This window comes from Cervus canadensis, chromosome 9 (genome assembly GCF_019320065.1).
Source record: "Cervus canadensis isolate Bull #8, Minnesota chromosome 9, ASM1932006v1, whole genome shotgun sequence".
In the NCBI taxonomy this organism is placed as follows: Eukaryota; Metazoa; Chordata; class Mammalia; order Artiodactyla; family Cervidae; genus Cervus; species Cervus canadensis.
Window position 1 is genome coordinate 49,450,559 of NC_057394.1, and position 18,345 is coordinate 49,468,903.

The 18,345-nt window shown below is 35.2% G+C and overlaps 1 pseudogene; it reads right to left on the reverse strand.

Moving 5' to 3' along the window:
- Positions 1-5,511: 5,511 nt before the first annotated feature.
- LOC122447640 lies at positions 5,512-6,441 on the reverse strand (annotated as a pseudogene).
- Positions 6,442-18,345: the final 11,904 nt, after the last annotated feature.

Consider the following 18,345-nt stretch of genomic DNA (forward strand, 5'->3'; position numbering starts at 1 on the left):
ACAAATGGAAAGATTTTGTTCTATTATATGACTGAGTAATATTCCATTCCCACATGGTGCAGTGGTAAAGAACCTGCTTGCCAAGGCAGGAGACATGAGAGATGCAGGTTCTATCCCTAGGTTAGCAAAATCCCCTGAGGTAGGAAATCGCAACCTACTACAGTATTCTTGCATGGAAAATTCCATGGACAGAGGAGTCTGGCAGGCTACAGTCCAGGAGGTCATAAAAAATCAGACACAACTGAGCAACTAAGCACAGACAGACAGATAATATTCCAGAATCTGCCTGCAATGCAGAGATTCAGTTTTGATCACTGGGTCAGGAAGATCCCCTGGAGAAAGAATGGTGAACACACTCTAGCATTCTTGCCTAGAGAATTCCATGAACAGAGGAGACTGGTGGGCTACAGTCCATGGGGTCCCAAAGAGTTGGACATGACTGAGTGACTAACACATACTGCTATTTTACAGGCAAAGCTTTTAAATATTTGTCAATTGGTGAAATATTACTGGTTGAGGAATGCTAAAATCCTCTTTTATTGACTTCTTAGCAGAATGTTTCGCTTTTGTTGTTGTTATTGTTCAATCTCCAAGTCATATCTGACCAAGTCATATCTTTGCAACCCCACGGACTGCAGCACACCAGGACTCCCTGTCCTTCACTGTTTCCTGGAGTTGCTCAAACTCATGTCCATTGAGTCATCCAATCATCTCATCCTCTGTTGCCCCCTTCTCCTCCCGCCCTCAAAATATCCCAGCATCAGGGTCTTTTCCAACGAATCAGCTCTTCCCATCAGGTGACCAAAATATTGGGACTTCGGTTACAGCATCAGTCCTTCCAATGAATATTCAGGGTTAATTTCCTTTAGGACTGACTGATTTGATCTCCCGTCTGTCCAAGGAACTCTCAAGAGTCTTCTCCAGCACCATAGTTTGAAAGCATCAGTTCTCTGGCACTCTGCCTTCTTTCTGGTCCAACTCTCACATTCATACCTGACTACTGAAAAGACCATAGCTTTGACTATATATGGACCTTTGTCAGCAAAGTGATGTCTTTTCTTTTTAATACTCTGTCTAGGTTTTTCATAGCTATCCTTCCAAGAAGCAATTGTCTTCTAATTTCAAGGCTGCAGTCACCGTCCACAGTGACCTTAGAGCCTAAAAAGAGGAAATCTGTCACTTCTTTTACCTTTTCCCCTTCTATTTGCCATGATGTGATGGGACTGGATGCCATGATCTTAGTTTTTTTTTTTTTTTTTTTTTTAATACTGAGTTTTAAGCCAGCTTTTTTATTCTCCTCTTTCACTTTCATCAAAAGACTCTCTAGTTCCTCTTTGCTTTCTTCCATTAAAGAGACATCATCTGCTATCTGAGGTTGTGGATATTTCTCCCAGTAACCTTGATTTCAGCTTGGAACTCATCCAGCCTGACATTTCTCATGATGTGCTCTCCATATAAGTTAAATAAACAGGGTAACAATATAAAGCCTTGTTGTCATACTCGTTTCTCAATTTTGAACCAGTCAGCTGTTCCATATAAGGTTCTAACTGTTGCTTCTTGACCTCCATACATGTTTCTCAGGAGACAGGAAAGATGATCTCTTATTTCTGTATCTTTAGGAGTTTTCCACAGTTTATGATTCACACAGTCAAAGGTTTTAGCACAGTCATTGAAACAGAAGTAAATGTTTTTCTGGAATTTTGTTGCTTTCGCTATGATCCACTGAATGTTGGCAATTTGATCTCTGGTTCCTTTGCTTTTTCTAAACTGAGCTTGTACATCTGGATTTTTTTTTTTTTTTTTTTTTGGAAGTTCTTGATTCAAGTACTGCTGAAGCTTAGCTTGAAGGATTTTGAGCATAACCTTACTAGCATGGGAAGTGAGTGCATTATCCAGTAGTTTGAACATTCTTTGGTACTGCCCTTCTCGGGAACTGGGATGAAGATTTACCTTCCCCAGTTCTGTGGCCACTGCTGGGTTTTCCAAATTTGCTGACATATTGAGTGCAGCACTTTAACAGCATCATCTTTTAGGATTTTAAATAGCTCTGCTGGAATTTCAGCACCTTCAGTAGCTTTATTAGCAGCACTACTTCTGAAGGCCCACTTGACTTCACACTCCAGGATCTCTGACTTTAAGTGAGAGACCACACCATCGTGATTATCTGAGTCATTAAGAGGTTTTTTTTGTACAATTTTTCTGGGTATTCTTGCCACCTCTTCTTAATCTCCTCTGCTTCTGTTAGGCCCATACTGTTTCTGTCCTTTATTGTGCCTATCTTTGCACAAAATGTTTCCTTGGTATTTCCAATTTTCTTAAAGAGAAATCTAGTCTTTCCCATTTTATTGTTTTCCTATATTTCTTTTCATTGTTCACTTAAGAAGGCTTTCTTATGTCTCCTTGCTATTCTTTGGAACTCTGAATTCAGTTGGGTATATCTTTTCCTTTTTACTATGTCTTTTTCTTTTTTCTTTTTTCCCCCCAGCTATTTGTAAAGCCTCCTCAGACAACCATTTTGCCTTCTTGCATTTCTTTTTCTTTGGGATGGTTTTGATCACCACCTCCTGTACAATGTTATGCACCTCCATCCATAGTTCTTCTGCACTCTATCAGATCTAATCCCTTGAATTGATTTATCACTTCCACTGTATAATAGTCAGGGACTTGATTTAGGTCATACCTGATTGGTCAAGTGGTTTTCCCCACTTTATTTTTAGCCTGAATTTTGGTATAAGGAGTTGATGATCTGAGCCACAGTCATCTCCAAGTCTTGCTTTTGCTGACTGTATAGAGCTTCCCCAGTATCCTGGCCTGGAGAATTCCATGGACTGTATAGTCCAGGGGGTCCCAAAGTGTCGGGCATGACTGAGCAACTTGCAGTTGCATAGAGCTTCTTCATCTTTGGCTGCACAGAAATATAATCAATCTGATTTCATTGTTGACTATTTGGTGATGTCCATGTAAATTCATCTCTTGAGTTATTGAAAAAGGGTGTTTTCTATGACCAGTGTATTTTAGTTTACTGATTCCTAAGATGTCAGTGTTCAGTCTTACCATCTCCTGCTTGACCACATCTACTTTACCTTGATACATGGACCTAACATTTCAGGTTCCTTGCAATATTGTTCTTTACAGCATTAGATGTTACTTTCACCACCAGTCACATCCACAACTGAGTGTCATTTCTGCTTTGGCCCAACCACTTCATCCTTTCTGGAGCTACAAGTAACTGCCCTCCACTCTTTCCCAGTAGCATATTGGACACCTTCCAACTAGGGGGCTCATTTTCTGGTGTCACATATTTTTGCCTTTTCATACCATTTATGGGGTTCTCATGGCAAGGATACCAGAGTGGCTTGCCATTCCCTCCTCCAGTGGACCATGTTTTGTCAGAACTCTCCATTATGACCCATCTGTCTTGGGTGGTTCTGCATGGCATGGCTCATAGCTTTATTGAGTTATGCAAGCCCCTTCGTCATGACAAGCTGTGATACATGAAGAAGCAAAAATGAGATACTAAACATTAAACCTCTAATAAGTATTCTTATATTTTTCCTGAATTTTATATGCATGTAATTTTGAATATCATTTATATTACTGGTTTTTAGATTAAGAATCTTTGGTTCAGAGAGATTTCAGGTAGATATATTACTATGCTAATTCATGTTTTGTGCAATTTTTGTTAGTTACCAATTTTCTTCCAGAAAAATATCCGGACTGAGTTTCTGAATTGTCTACTTAAATTTTGCATCTATATTTGTATTTGCATGGTTTAAAAGAAATTATCTCTGTCAATCTAAGTTTAGCTACATGTCATATATATTTCTGAAAACAAGCAACCACCACAGGGTAAGCAAATGTACTGAATGACTATGATTAATGGACTGCTGATGATGTTTAAAACAACAAATGAGTCAACTAATGAGTCATTACCTGTTGATATAAATAACCAATGAAGTAACAAGTTAACTCACTTGTTAACATCAATTGTGTGTTTGGTATTTAGGCATTTTGATGTAATCATGACAAGGTGTATAAAAACTGACAAGTTCTACATTTTCAATCATTTTTCTCCTTCATGATTTCCCAAGGCACTCTTTTAGTATCTCTCCTACTGGGTAGATTCATCATTATTAAATGGATAAACAAGGAATTCAAGAGTACAAAATTGGCACTAAGTAACTATGTACTTTAGTAAAAGTTTGTTAATATTTCTTGAACTCAATTTTTTCACCTGTATATTAAAGGGATTATAATAGAAGTATCTGGAGTTTCTTTAAATTTCAAAATTACTCATGCTATGAATCTGATCCATGCATTCTGAAAAAGTTAACACGGTCAAGAAATGATGAGAAAATGTCAGTTTTCACTTGTGGAGACTTTGTCTAAGGATATCAGATTATCAAGATTTAAAGTTTAGTATGCAATTTAGATGGAGAAGGCTCTTGCCTGGAAAATCTCATGGATGGAGGAGCCTGGTAGGCTACAGTCCATGGGGTCGCTAAGAGTCGGACACTACTGAGTGACTTCACTTTCATTTTCACTTTCATGCATTGGAGAAGGAAATGGCAACCCACTCCAGTGGTCTGGCCTGGAGAATCCCAGGGATGGGGGAGCCTGGTGGGCTGCCATCTATGGGGTCGCACAGAGTCGGACATGACTGAAGCGATTTAGCAGCAGCAGCAGCAGCTTGCAATTTAGAAAGAGCATGAGTAAAGACTATAAAATCATTAATATGATAGACAATGCTAACATAGTTTTATATTTTTGTAAGTGAGAAGAAGAACAATAACTGTGCAGGACACTAAATTATATGAAATTTGCTATAAAGACATTTTTAATTAGCTTAAATTTGAAATATTCTTCTACCTCTTTCATGGGTTTATTCAAAGAGTTTGTGTACAAATCCTCATTAAGCATTTCCCCATTGATGCTAAAACAAACATATGCTTATTTTCTCTTCTTCAGAAATGTTTTACCTCAACTACTGAGTAATGCTTAGGTTCTCATTAAAAAATCATTGTAGAAAGACTAAGTTTAAATCTGAATAACTTGAAAATAACCAACTTTATATCAGTCCACTAATATATTGATTACACTATTGTCAACAAGCCAATATAAATTTCTTTGATGTAAGTATAATTCAGGTACAAGTATAAAGATTGATGACTACACGGTAATGGGCAAGACAAGAAAAAATTCATTTGTAAAAAGCAAACTATTAGAAATCATATTCCCAATTTGACTTTTGTCAAATCTTCTTTTTCCTTTTAAGTGAAATACAGATGAAGAAAAAAGAACACAAGTGTTAGAGGACACATACACACACAGAGAAAGACCTTTAAAGTTTTAAGAACATAAAGAGGTGATAAAGTCAGCTTAATTAAACAAGTAGTTATGCTGTTTCAGTGTTTGGATAGGAATATTAACAATATAGAAAATACTTTTAAATTAAGATAACCTACGTCTATGGTCTTCCAAACATTTATTATATAATAATGAAACTCAATTTTACTTTTTTGAAAAGGTTATTAACTTACTGACCAAACATTTGAAGGCTATTTTCACTTGCTTGTTCCTTAGTGCATAGATGAAAGGGTTCAAGAGAGGGGCAACTGAGGTATTTAACACAGCCACTCCCCTATTATAAGTCGCAGCATCCTCCACGGAGGGATTTATATACAGGAAGATACAGCTTCCATAAGAAAGTGAGACCACAGTCATGTGAGAAGAACATGTAGAAAAAGCTTTTTTTCTTTATTGAGCAGATGGGATTCTCAGAATTGTCCTGGTAATGTATGTATAGGAAAGAATCACCAGCATCAAGGTGAAGATGAGGGTAACGGCAGCAAAGACAAACTCAATCACTTCTATGAAACGTGTGTCTGAACAGGATAAATGCAACAGTACCGTATAGTCACAACAATAATGATTGACGGAGTTGCAGAAAGGCAGCTGGAGAGTCATTACATGGGGCACAATGACAACTAAAAAGCCAGAGACCCAGGAACATAGGACAAGTTGAATGCAGAGTCTTCTGCTCATTAGAGTCGTGTAATGTAGCGGTTTGCAAATGGCAGCGTAGCGATCAAAGGACATGGCAGCTAAAAGGCAAAATTCCGTTGCTCCCAAAAGCATGGCAAAAAAGTACTGAGTGAAACAACCAGCAAAGGAGATAGTCTTGTCTCCAGTTCCAATATTGACTAACAATTTGGGAACAAAGACAGATAAAAGATATTTCCCAAACAGAGAAATTCCGGAGGAAGAACATAGGAGTCTGAAGGCGATAGTCCAGCAGGGTCACAATGATGATTGTCAAGTTTCCCATGATACTTAAGACATAGGTTAACAGCAGAAAAGGGAAAAACACAGCTTGAAGATTGGCATCACTTGTCAGTACAAGAAGGCTGAACTCTTTATCACTGATGTTTGGTTTCCCATAGTTAACGTCTGACAAGTTAAGGAAGAATAAAATAAAAATGATAATGGTTGGAATAAAAGTTATCAGGTTTTACTGAAAAATAAAATCAAACTCCAAACAATTAGAAGTAAAATTTAAAACTCGGAATCTTTCTCATCCCTTTATTTTTTCAAAGTCAGATCTTTTAATGAAACAATTAACACATTTTCTATTTTGATTCATAAATAACAAAGATACTGCTTCTTAGAGACATTTCAATAGATTCTTCTAAAATGTATCAATATTAGTTTTTCATCATTGTCCCACCTGTTTGCACTTTTCTTTGTATTCTTTCTAATTTTCTTCTCTAAACTATTGGATGCTGTCACACATACATACACAAATATAAAGAAAATTTAGAGAGTAGGTTTTATTTGGGATTTCTTAAATTAGCCTTTTAACTCAGTTTATTAGCCAACAAATATATATAATCCAAGATATGAGCTCTAGGAATAAAATTGGACTTGCTCACTCTTTTTTTTTTTTGCTGTTTTGCATCTTCTCTTATTTCAGATTTCTCATTTTGAACAATAATTCTGTGCCCCTACTGAAGTTCAAAGAGTGGGTAGATTTTTCTTTTAGTTCTGAAGTGTTTGGAACTTACAATACTGACAGTTTCAGTGTCATGAAAAGTGTTCAATAAATGACATCACCATTTAATATAGATATATGGATTAATCCATCCTTGGTGAAATATTAAATTTTAAAAAAATATTGTGCTTTCTTGCTATTAGCAGAATCTTCCCATCAATCTATTACAGTTCCTTAAAAGTCAGTTCAAGTTCTGCTCTCCGTATAATTTTATCTGACAAACACAATTAGCAATAATTGTTTCTCTTCTTCTTTATAAAAATTTATCAAAAAGTAACACTGGGTCAAAAAGTCAAATTATTTTCTAATTATACCAAATGTGTACACTTTATCCAACTTTTACATAAACCTATAGCCCACAAGAACAGGCTCCAGTTTTCTTTATATCTTTTTTAGAGAGGCTAGAAAATTGCACAGATTTGGTAAAAATTTCAATGCAAAATATGTTTTTTTACTTCTCTTTAGATTCATGGGGCTTCCCAGGTGGCACTAGTTGTAAAGAACCCACCTGCTAATGCAGGGGATGTAAGAGACGCAGGTTCAATTCCTGGGCTGGGAAGATCCCATGGAGGAGGAAATGGCAACCCACTCCAGTATTCTTGCCTGGAAGATCCCATGAATGGGGGAGCCTGGCAGCCTACAGTCCATTCATAGACCTATTTAATTGAATACTATAGACTTTTATGCAAATAGAAACTCCAACTAAGTTTGTGCATACAGTTTCTCAGATTTCTCTTTTAATATTTTCCACAATCAGACATGAAAAAAAAATATTACAAGAATGATTTTCCTATGCAGAACATTATGAGGTTTCTTTTTCATTTACCTATTGTTTCACTACTTATGTTGACATATGTTCACATGATGATATACACTAAGGCAGTGAGAGTAATACATTACATCCTTATCAAGGTAAAACTTCCAGAAATATTTGATACACATAAGAAGGTAACTTTGCAGGGAAGATTTATTGTATGATAGAATTATGTCTGGAAAACTTGAAGATTCATGTCTCCTGATATTATAACTATAATCAATTTGCACTTTTGTACAGAATTGTCTCTTTGTTAACTACCTCTATTTAATGTATTAACATGAAGTTATAACATACTATGCAGTTATATAGTATTAGTGTATTAAAAATCCTGTTATGCTAATAATGGATAAATGTACCAATAATGTAAATTTAAATGTTAATTGATTATGGTTATCTATGTCAGAATATATTATCTTGACTACTTTGTAATGAGTACAGATAAATGACTGTGAGAAATTAAAAATTATGCACAAATAATGAATTTCACAGAAATATTTTACATTCAGAGACATACTAGGATAATACTTCCATTATCAAAAGCTAGCTCATTAAATTGTAATATTGCCACAACTACCTTAAATAAATCTTGAGATTTGAACAATGAGTAGTGATTTTCTCCTTTCTACATAAAAATATCTAGTGTATAATATAATTTGAATATATTGATGTTAATCTACTGGTTTGAGGTCCTAGCTATTAAGTTTCAAAATTCTACTTTGGAAATTCATTAAACAATCAATTATATTCACTAAACAACAAAAATACTATGAAATTTTCATTGTTTAGCATTTTTGACAAAATAAAAACTTTGTAAATAATTTCCACATAATAGAAACACTTTACTGAATGAATAAAAGATTTTTAAAATTACAGCAAAAACACTTTTATATAAGTGATCTCATCTACTAAATAAAAGATGAACAAAATGATATTTTTATATAAGAAGAAAATTTTATAGCAAACATTTTAGCATAATAAAAGATGATAATCCTTTAAGATTAAAATTAGTGTTATTTCCAGAAAAAGAATATATATACTCATATATAAAATCACATCTATATATCATCAAATAACAAATATTTCATTCAAACAAGATTTATTTAGCAAAAGATATATTTGTCATTAAAAGGCATACTGCAAAGACACTGCTTTTAAAAAAGATAAGGCTTATTTGTAGTTGAAAAGAGGTTGATAAACTTTCCCAGACTTTTATGTATATCATTAGTTTTGAATCCCTTCAGAATGAATTATATATAACTCTCAAGTTTAGAGAGTCATACTCTGAGATATATTAGAGAGATATTTTGTCTCTTTCTGCAGTGGACCCTAAGCATTAGAAACCTCTATCCCTTTATGAAACATTGTTCTCGATTACATTTAGGAGGAATGTTAAGAAAATTGAATCCATGAAAAGTAGGAATTAGAATAGTCGAAAAACAGGAACATGGTTATTTATTTTACCACTTCAAGCTCTAATTCTATGAGTGTGGCATAACATTTTTTTGGCTTGAAAATACCTTTTACTTTTAAAATATAGAGCTTTGAAAATTTTTACCTTTATTTAAGTCAATCAAAATTTTATGAAAAAGAATGTGTGTGCAGTTATGTCAACAAGTGAACATGAAAGGTATACAAACAAAACAATAATGAGACATATCTCCACACATCTTTAGTTAAATGCTGCAGTCATCAGCCCTCGCCTACCTCAAATGGGTAAATCAGTTCTACCTTCACTTCAAATCAGCTCCTTATGTGGCTGAAAGAGAGAATATAAAGTTTTAGAACACATTGGGAAACCCTCCCTGGGCCATGAGAATTTGTCTGCTTCAAAACACTCAGGATGAGCCTGGTTTTCTCTCCTAACAAAGGTGGGTCAAATTAGAAGGTAGGAGAAGAAATGTGTAGAGCGTATACCCAGGCTGCAATCCCCTGCCAAGTCTTCCCTACAATTTCATTGCTTTCTTCCCTACAATTTCATTGCTCTTAGAAATTATCTATCACTCTTTTTCATATTCACTTTGCTCTGAGTGTATATATTGCTGTTTCCTGGTCAAGTAAGAGCATTACCAACTCGATGTTCTTCCATCTTTCTGCATTCTTTCTCCAGCCATCTCAAGACGAGCTCCCTCTCCTCACTCAGATCTCAGAAGTGGGCATGCCTCACAGAAGCCTCCCTGACCACACTACACAGGACAGTCACTACTCAGTCACGTCTGACACCTTAGCTTGCTTGATATTTAATACAGAGTAGATTTTTTTTGTTGTTAACATCACTCCTAAATTCTGTTCTTTTGTGATTTGCTTTCATGTTTATTGCATATCATCCTCACTAAAATGTAAGCTCCACTAAGTGAAGGACTTTTATTAATGCTAGGTCGTAAGTAACTAGGTGTTATGAAAGTGACCAGTACATATTTAAAATTCATTAATATATATGAATTGCATCTTTTTTACCTGAATCTTATTTAATATCAATTTTCTCTAGGTTTGAGCTATTCTAGCATATCATATTACTTTAAATTTTCATGAGAGATCAATAGTCTTTAAATTCCTTTTCTCTAAATCAACCCAAAGATACTTCAACATAGAAAAAAATAAGGTTGACAGATGAAAAACAGAGCAAATTTCAAATAAATATTTGGTTTATATCAAGTACTTGAAATATACTGATCTGAAAGGATCTCTGAAGTATTCATTTAAGAAAATATATTTCACTCTAACATTTCCTATTTAAGGAATAACAAGAGAAATTTGTCATCTCTGTCTAAAAAATCATTCTGATAAATATTTCTAATTGAATCATATGAAAACACATACAAACATCAAAATAAAATATTAATATTTTTATAAGCAAAGTGAGTGCAAGAAAAATGGAATGGAATGTCAGGATTATACAGGTAAATAAAATATTTTTATAAGCAAAGTGAGTGCAAGAAAAATGAAATGGAATGTCAGGATTATACAGGTAAATAAAATAAATAAAATTATACAGGTAAATAAAACAAACATTTATGATTATCTTCCTAACTCCATTCTATTTTTTATAAATTAATTGATGAATTATAATTAAAGAATTATATAGATGATTCTTCTAATCTCCAATATACATGTGTATATCTTCAGTATAAATTCAATTTAGTGATGAGAAATACATTCAACTAAGCATATGCTTAAAAATAATCAGGTCTATAAGATAAATAGTGTATGAAATAAACACCTATAAAATATAATAGATTATTAGTACATATGAGATATATATAAATATATAAATACCTATAGGTGGATAAAGCATATATATATATATACACATAATATATATACTAAATATATCCATGACTCAAAATGATTATAATCAATGAAAAATATCTATATACAAAACAGAAATATGAAAAAAATATTGTATGCAATTTGAACTTCTTCCAAATACAGTAACTTATTGCTTGCCTGACACAACTTTCTCACACACATGCTAATGTAATGATTTCAATATTTTCTCAGGGAAACATCAGTTTCACTCTTGAACTTCCCTTGATTAATCTATGCATAAATAGCATACTTTCCTCCTTTTATGTATTATCTCTGTGTATGACTTCTTTAGCACTAAATCTAGTATTGCAAAATAACAAGTGAATCACTCAAATGATAACTTATCATTCCATGTTCTCTTGGACCTTTCTTTCAGTATATGTCACATGGATGCTGCCAAGCATTTTTTGCACATCTCTTTCATTGAACCCCTTTTCTGTTTGAAATTCTGTTTCAACATCAATATTCTGTGTAATATCCTATATAAGAAATATTTACTACCTTCTCTGTATACCTATGGAAGTTTTTGGCAACTACTAGTTTTTTGTTTGTTTGTTTGTTTTATTTTATGATCTGTGTGTGTGTGTGTGCTGTGCAGAAGGGCATACAGCATGATAGCTTCTAAATTTAAGCCCAGTTAAGTTACTCTTTTACTGAGGTATACCTGATTTATAATAAATTTCACATATTTAAGATATACAAATTTATTAAGTTTTCAGATTATATCTGTGCAAACTCCACCATAATCAAGATAACAAATGTATCCATGGAATATTTAATTTCCTCACACTCCTTTTTAATTTTTTCCAGGCATTCCACTCATTCCCACACAACTAACTTATTGTTATAGCTATAAAACAATGCATATTTCTAAAATTTTATGTAAATGTAATTATATATTTAGTTCTTAAGTGTAGGTCTTTGAACCATTTTGAGTTAATTTTTATACACAGTATGAGGTGTGGGGCCAACTTCATTCTGTTGCATGTGGCTATCCAGGTTTTCTTGTACCATTTCTTGAAAAGACTGTCTTAGCACCTTAGAAAATAAGTTAACCATATATATGAAGGTTTATTTCTGGGATCCCTTTTCTGTTCCATTGCCTTCTATATATATCTTTTATGCCAGTTCTACAACTGTTTTTGATTATTGTGGCTTTCTAGTATGTTCTGAAACCAAAAAGTGTGAGACTTCCAGCTTTGTTCTTCTTTTATATGATTGTTTTTTTTTGCTATTTGGGATCCTTTGAAGTTACACATGAGTTTGAGGGTAGGTTTTCCGTATCAAAAAAGAAAAACAAGCTGAAGCTGAAGCTCCAATACTTTGGCTGCCTGATGAGAAGAACTGACTTGGAAAAGACCCTGATACTGGGAAAGATGGAAGGCATGAGAAAGGGACAACAGAGGTTGAGGTGGTTGGATGGCATCACCGACTCAATGAACATGAGCTTGAGCAAGCCCCAGGAGTTGGTGATGGACAGGGAGGCCTGGCGTGCTGCAGTCCATGGGGTTGCGAAGAGTCGGACATGACTGAGTGACTAAACTGAACTGAATCATAAATTTTGTCTAATTTCCTTTATGCAGCACAGTGAGGCTTTCATGTAATTCTGCGAACCAATTGTTTCCTTCTATTTCTGAATGTTATTGCATGTTATGTATATACCATTATTTCTTTAGTCTTTTCTTACATAGCATGCATTTGAACATTTCCAGGACATTTTCATTTCACAAGTGAAACTATTATAAATATTTTTGCAAGTTTTGTTTACAGTTCAGTTCAGTCGCTCAGTCATGTCCGATTCTTTGCGACCCCATGAATCGCAGCATGCCAGACCTCCCTGTCCATCACCAACTCCTGGAGTCCACCCAAACCCACGTCTATCGAGTCGGTGATGTCATCCAGCCATCTCATCCTCCGTCATTCCCTTCTCCTCCTGCCCCCGATCCTTCCCAGCATTAGGGTCTTTTGCAATGAGTCAACTCTTCTCATGAGATGGCCAAAGTATTGGAGTTTCAGCTTCAGCATCAGTCCTTCCAATGAACACCCAGGACTGATCTCCTTTAGGATGAGCTTGTTGGATCTCCTTGCAGTCCAAGGGACTCTCAAGAGGCTTCTGCAACACCACAGTTCAAAAGCATCAATTCTTCAGTGCTCAGCTTTCTTCACAGTCCAATTCTCACATCCATACATGACTACTGGAAAAACCATACGCTTGACTAGATGGACCTTTGTAGGCAAAGTAATATCTCTGCTTTTTAATATGCTATCCAGGATGCTCATAACTTTCCTTTCAAGGAGTAAGCATCTTTTAATTTCATGGCTGCAATCACCATCTGCAGTGGTTTTGGAGCCCAAAAAAATAAAGTCTGACACTATTTGCACTGTTTCCCCATCTATTTGCCATTAAGTGATGGGACCAGATGCCATGATCTTAGTTTTCTGAATGTTGAGCTTTAAGCCAACCTTTTCACTCTTCTTCACTTTTATCAAGAGGTTTTATAGTTCCTCTTCACTTTCTGCCATAAGGGTGGTGTCGTATGCATGTCTGAGGTTATTGATATTTCTCCCTGCAATCTTGATTACAGCTTGTGCTTCTTCCAGCCCAGCGTTTCTTATGATGTACTCTGCATATAAGTTAAAAAAGCAGGGTGACAATACACAGCCTCGATGTACTCCTTTTCCTATTTGGAACCAGCCTGTTCCATGTCCAGTTCTAACTGTTGCTTCATGACCTGCATACAGCTTTCTCAAGAGACAGGTCAGATGGTCTGGTATCCCTATCTCTTTAAGAATTTTCCACAGTTTATTGTGACCCACACAGTCAAAGTCTTTGGCATAGTCAATAAAGCAGAAATAGATGTTTTACTAGAACTCTCTTGATTTTTTGATGGCCCAGCAGATGTTGGCAATTTGATCTCTGGTTCCTCTGCCTTTTCGAAAACCAGCTTGAACATCTGGAAGTTCATGGTTCATGTATTGCTGAAGCCTGGCTTGGAGAATTTTGAGCATTACTTTACTAGTGTGTGAGATGAGTGCAGTTGTGCCATAGTTTGAGCATTCTTTGGCATTGCCTTTCTTAGGGATTGGAATGAAAACTGACCTTTTCCAGTCCTGTGGCCACTGCTGGGTTTTCCCAATTTGCTGGCATATTGAGTGCAGCACTTTCAAAGCATCACCTTTCAGGATTTGAAATAGCTCAACTGGAATTCCATTACCTCCACTAGCTTTGTGCGTAGTCATGCTTTCGAAGGCCCACTTGAGTTCACATTCCAGGATGTCTGGCTCTAGGTGAGTGATCACACCATCGTGATTATCTGGTTAGTGAAGATCTTTTTTGTACACTTCTTCTGTGTATTCTTGCCACCTCTTCTTAATATCTTCTGCTTCTGTTCGGTCCATACCATTTCTGTCCTTTATCGAGCCTATCTTTGCATGAAATATTCCCTTGGTATCTCTAATTTTCTTGAAGAGATCTCTAATCTTTCCTATCCTGCTGTTTTCCTCTATTTCTTTGCATTGATCACTGAGGAAAGCTTTCTTATCTCTCCTTGCTATTCTTCAGAACTCTGCATTCAGATGAGATTATCTTTCCTTTTCTCCTTTGATGCTTTAATTTCTCTTGGGCAAATATCTAAAAGTAAAATGACTGTTTAACTTTTTAAAGAAACCACAAAACTGTTTCCAGAGAGGTCATAATATTTTATATTGGCCACAACTTTGTGCAGGACTTTCATTTAACCCACATCCACACTAAAATTAGGTACAGTCATTCATTTTAAATTTTAGTCATCCTATTGAGTTTGTAATGGTATCTAAGTGTTATTTTAATTTACATTTTCCTAAAGAATAAGATGTCAAAAATTTTCCCATGTGATTATTTATTATGGGTACATGTTTTTCGGTGAGGTGTCTGTTTAAATCTTCTGCCCATTTATATTGAGTTACTCATTTCATTATTATGTTGTGAAAGTTCTTCATATATTTTATAAAAAAAAGTCCTTCATCTATTTAACAACCATTTTCTTCAGTTTTAGCCTAACATTTCACTTTCATTATAATGTCTTTTGAACAGCAAACTTTTTGTTTTTAAAGTCCAATTTATATGGGACTTTCCTATATTTTTGTGCTTTAAGAAATCTTTGCCAAATAATTATCACTAAGATTTCTCCAAAACAGAAATATCCTTTGTTTTCTTTCAAAGTTTTATAGTTTGAAGACTTACATTTAAACCTATGATCCATTACAAGTTAATTTTTATAAAAAGGTGTGATACAAGGAACAAGGTATTTGACTTGTATATTATCATTATTTTGTATATGACTAAAAATAGTTCTAACACATTTATAGAAATAATAATCTGGTAATGCTTTCCCTCTTTAATTGTTTGGCACTTCTATTTTGAAATATCAATAGACCTATCTTGTGGGTCTATTTCTGGACTCTTTCTTTTTTTTTTTTTTTTTTATTTGAGGTATAATTGATTTGGGGCTGACAAGGTGGTTCTAATGGTAAAGAACCTGCCTGCCAATTCAGAGACATAAGAGACATGGGTTTGATCCCTTAGTTGGGAAGATCCTCTAGAGGAGGGCATGGCAACCCACTCCAGTATTCTTGCCTGCAGAATCCGATGGACAGAGGAGCCTGGAGGGCTACAGTACATGGGTTTGCAGAGTTGGACACGACTTAAGCAACTTAACATGTGTATTTTGGTCTTCCCAGGTGGCCCTCATGGCAAAGAACCCATCTGCCAATGCGGGAGTTGTAAGAGAGGTGGTTCGATCCCTAGGTCAGGAAGATCCCTTGGAAGAGGACAAGGCAACTGACACCAGTATTCCTGCCTGGAGAAACCCATGGACCAGCTGTAGTAGGCTATAGTCTATAGGGTTGCAAAGAGTTGGACATGACTGAAACGACTTACCATGCATGCATAGTTGACTTAGAAAATTGTAATAGTTTCAGTTGTACAACATTGTAATTCAACATTTTTATAGATTATCCGTTTAAAATAATTGCATAAGAATGGCTATGTTTCCCTTTGTCATGCAATATATCCTTGCTGCTTACCTATTCTATACATAGTAGCTTGTATCTCTTAGTCCTATAACCCTATCTTAGTCTCTTAGTCCTATAACTCTATCTTGTACCTCGTCCCTTCCTTTTCCCAATGGGTAACCACTAGCTTGTTCTCTACATCTATAAGCCTATTTCTGTTTTGCTAAATACATTCATTTTACTTTTAGATTCCACATATAAGAGGTAATGTGTAGTGTTTGTCTTTGTCTGACTAATTTTACTATGTATAGTAAGTTCTAGGCCCATCTGCATTGTTGCAAATGGCAGAATTCTAAGAATTTCTATAGAAGTTTATATATACATATATAAAGTTTATATATATGTGTATATATATATATACACACACACATACTCATACATATATCCCCAATCTTCTTTATCTATTCATCTGTTGTTGAACATTTAGGTTGCTTCCATATCTTGGCTATTATAAATAATGCTGCTATGAATATTGCACTATATGTATCTCAGGAGACAGATCAAAAAAATGATTGCTACAACTTACATCAAAGTGTTCTGCCTATGTTCTCTTCTAGGAGTTTTATGGTTTCAGTTAGGTCTTTAATCCATTATTTTGAGTTTAATTTTGTATATGGTGTGAGGAAATGTTCTAATCTCATTCTTTAACATGTAGCTGCCCATTGTATATTCTTGCCTCCTTTATCACAGATTAGTTGATCATAAATGCATGGGTTTATTTCTGGACTCTGTATTCTGTGCCATTAATCTCTGTGTCCTCTCTCTCTCTCTCTCTCTCTCTCTCTCTCTCTCTCTCTTGCCTGTGCCAAGCAGCTTACAGATCTTAGTTCCCCAGCCAGGGACCAAACCCAGGGCCCTGCAGTGAAAGTGTGAGTCCCACCCACTGGACTACCAGGAAATTCCCACCATACTGTTTAAGTTACTGTAGTCTAAAGTCTGGGACAGTTATGCTTCCAGTTTTTATTTTTTTTCTGAAGATTATATAGCAATTTGGGATCTTCTGTGGTTCCATATAAATTTTAGGAGTATCAGTTCTAGTTTGCAGGAAAATGTCAGGGGTATTTTGATAGCATTGCATTATTCCTTTAGACTGGGTAGTCTAAAAACTTGTATTATATTTTAAGACTATTAATTCTTCCAATCCAAGAACACAGGATATCTTTCCTTCTTTTATCATTTTCAAATACCTTCATCAGTTTTTTACAGTTCTCAAAGTATAGTATAGTAACCACTTCCTTGATTAATTTTATTCCTAGGTATTTTTTATTGGAATTTCATTGAAACAGTTTTTGGTTGAACTGACATTATAACAACATTGAGTCTTCCAATTCATGAACATAGTAATAAATATGAGAATAGAACAAGGAAAAAATCCCACAGTACAGAGTTTATATTATGCATTTAATAAGAAAAAGTCGTGAGTATGTATATATATATATAAGTGTGCATATATATATATATATATATATATAATATATATATATATATAGACATGCATATATTGGCACTATTAGTAAAGACCCCCCCTGTCAATGAAGGGGACATAAGAAATGTGGGTTCGATCCCTGAGTCAGAAGGATCCGCTGGAGGAGGGCATGGCAACCCACCTCAGTATTCTCGCCATGAGAATCCCATGGACAGAGGATCCTGACAGGCCGCAATCTATAGGGTCATAGACAGTTGGACACATCTGAAGTGACTTAGCCCAGCACATATATGTATCCAAAGAAGTAGGCTAGCTTTATGTAAAGATATTAATGGATACAAAATCCCATGATTATAAGCCTCATCATATGTGCTGTCCTTCCAACTGCTGCCTATCCTCTGTTCTCCAAATCCTTATAATCTGTTACTAACTCCACTACTTTCCTAGCCTCTAAAATATACTTGTTATTCTTTTTCTCTTGCCTTGCAAAGTCAAGGGATTATCAATATCTTCTTTGTGATTTCTTTTTCATGCTGCTTTTTATTTTCAGTCTCCCCTATTGCTATAACCTGGAGTTGACATCACACACTTGATGTGCTCGTGTGTGCTAAGTCACTTCAGCCGTGTCTGACTTTGCGACCTTATGGACTGTAGCATGCCAGGCACCTCTGTCTGTGGGATTCTCCAGGCAAG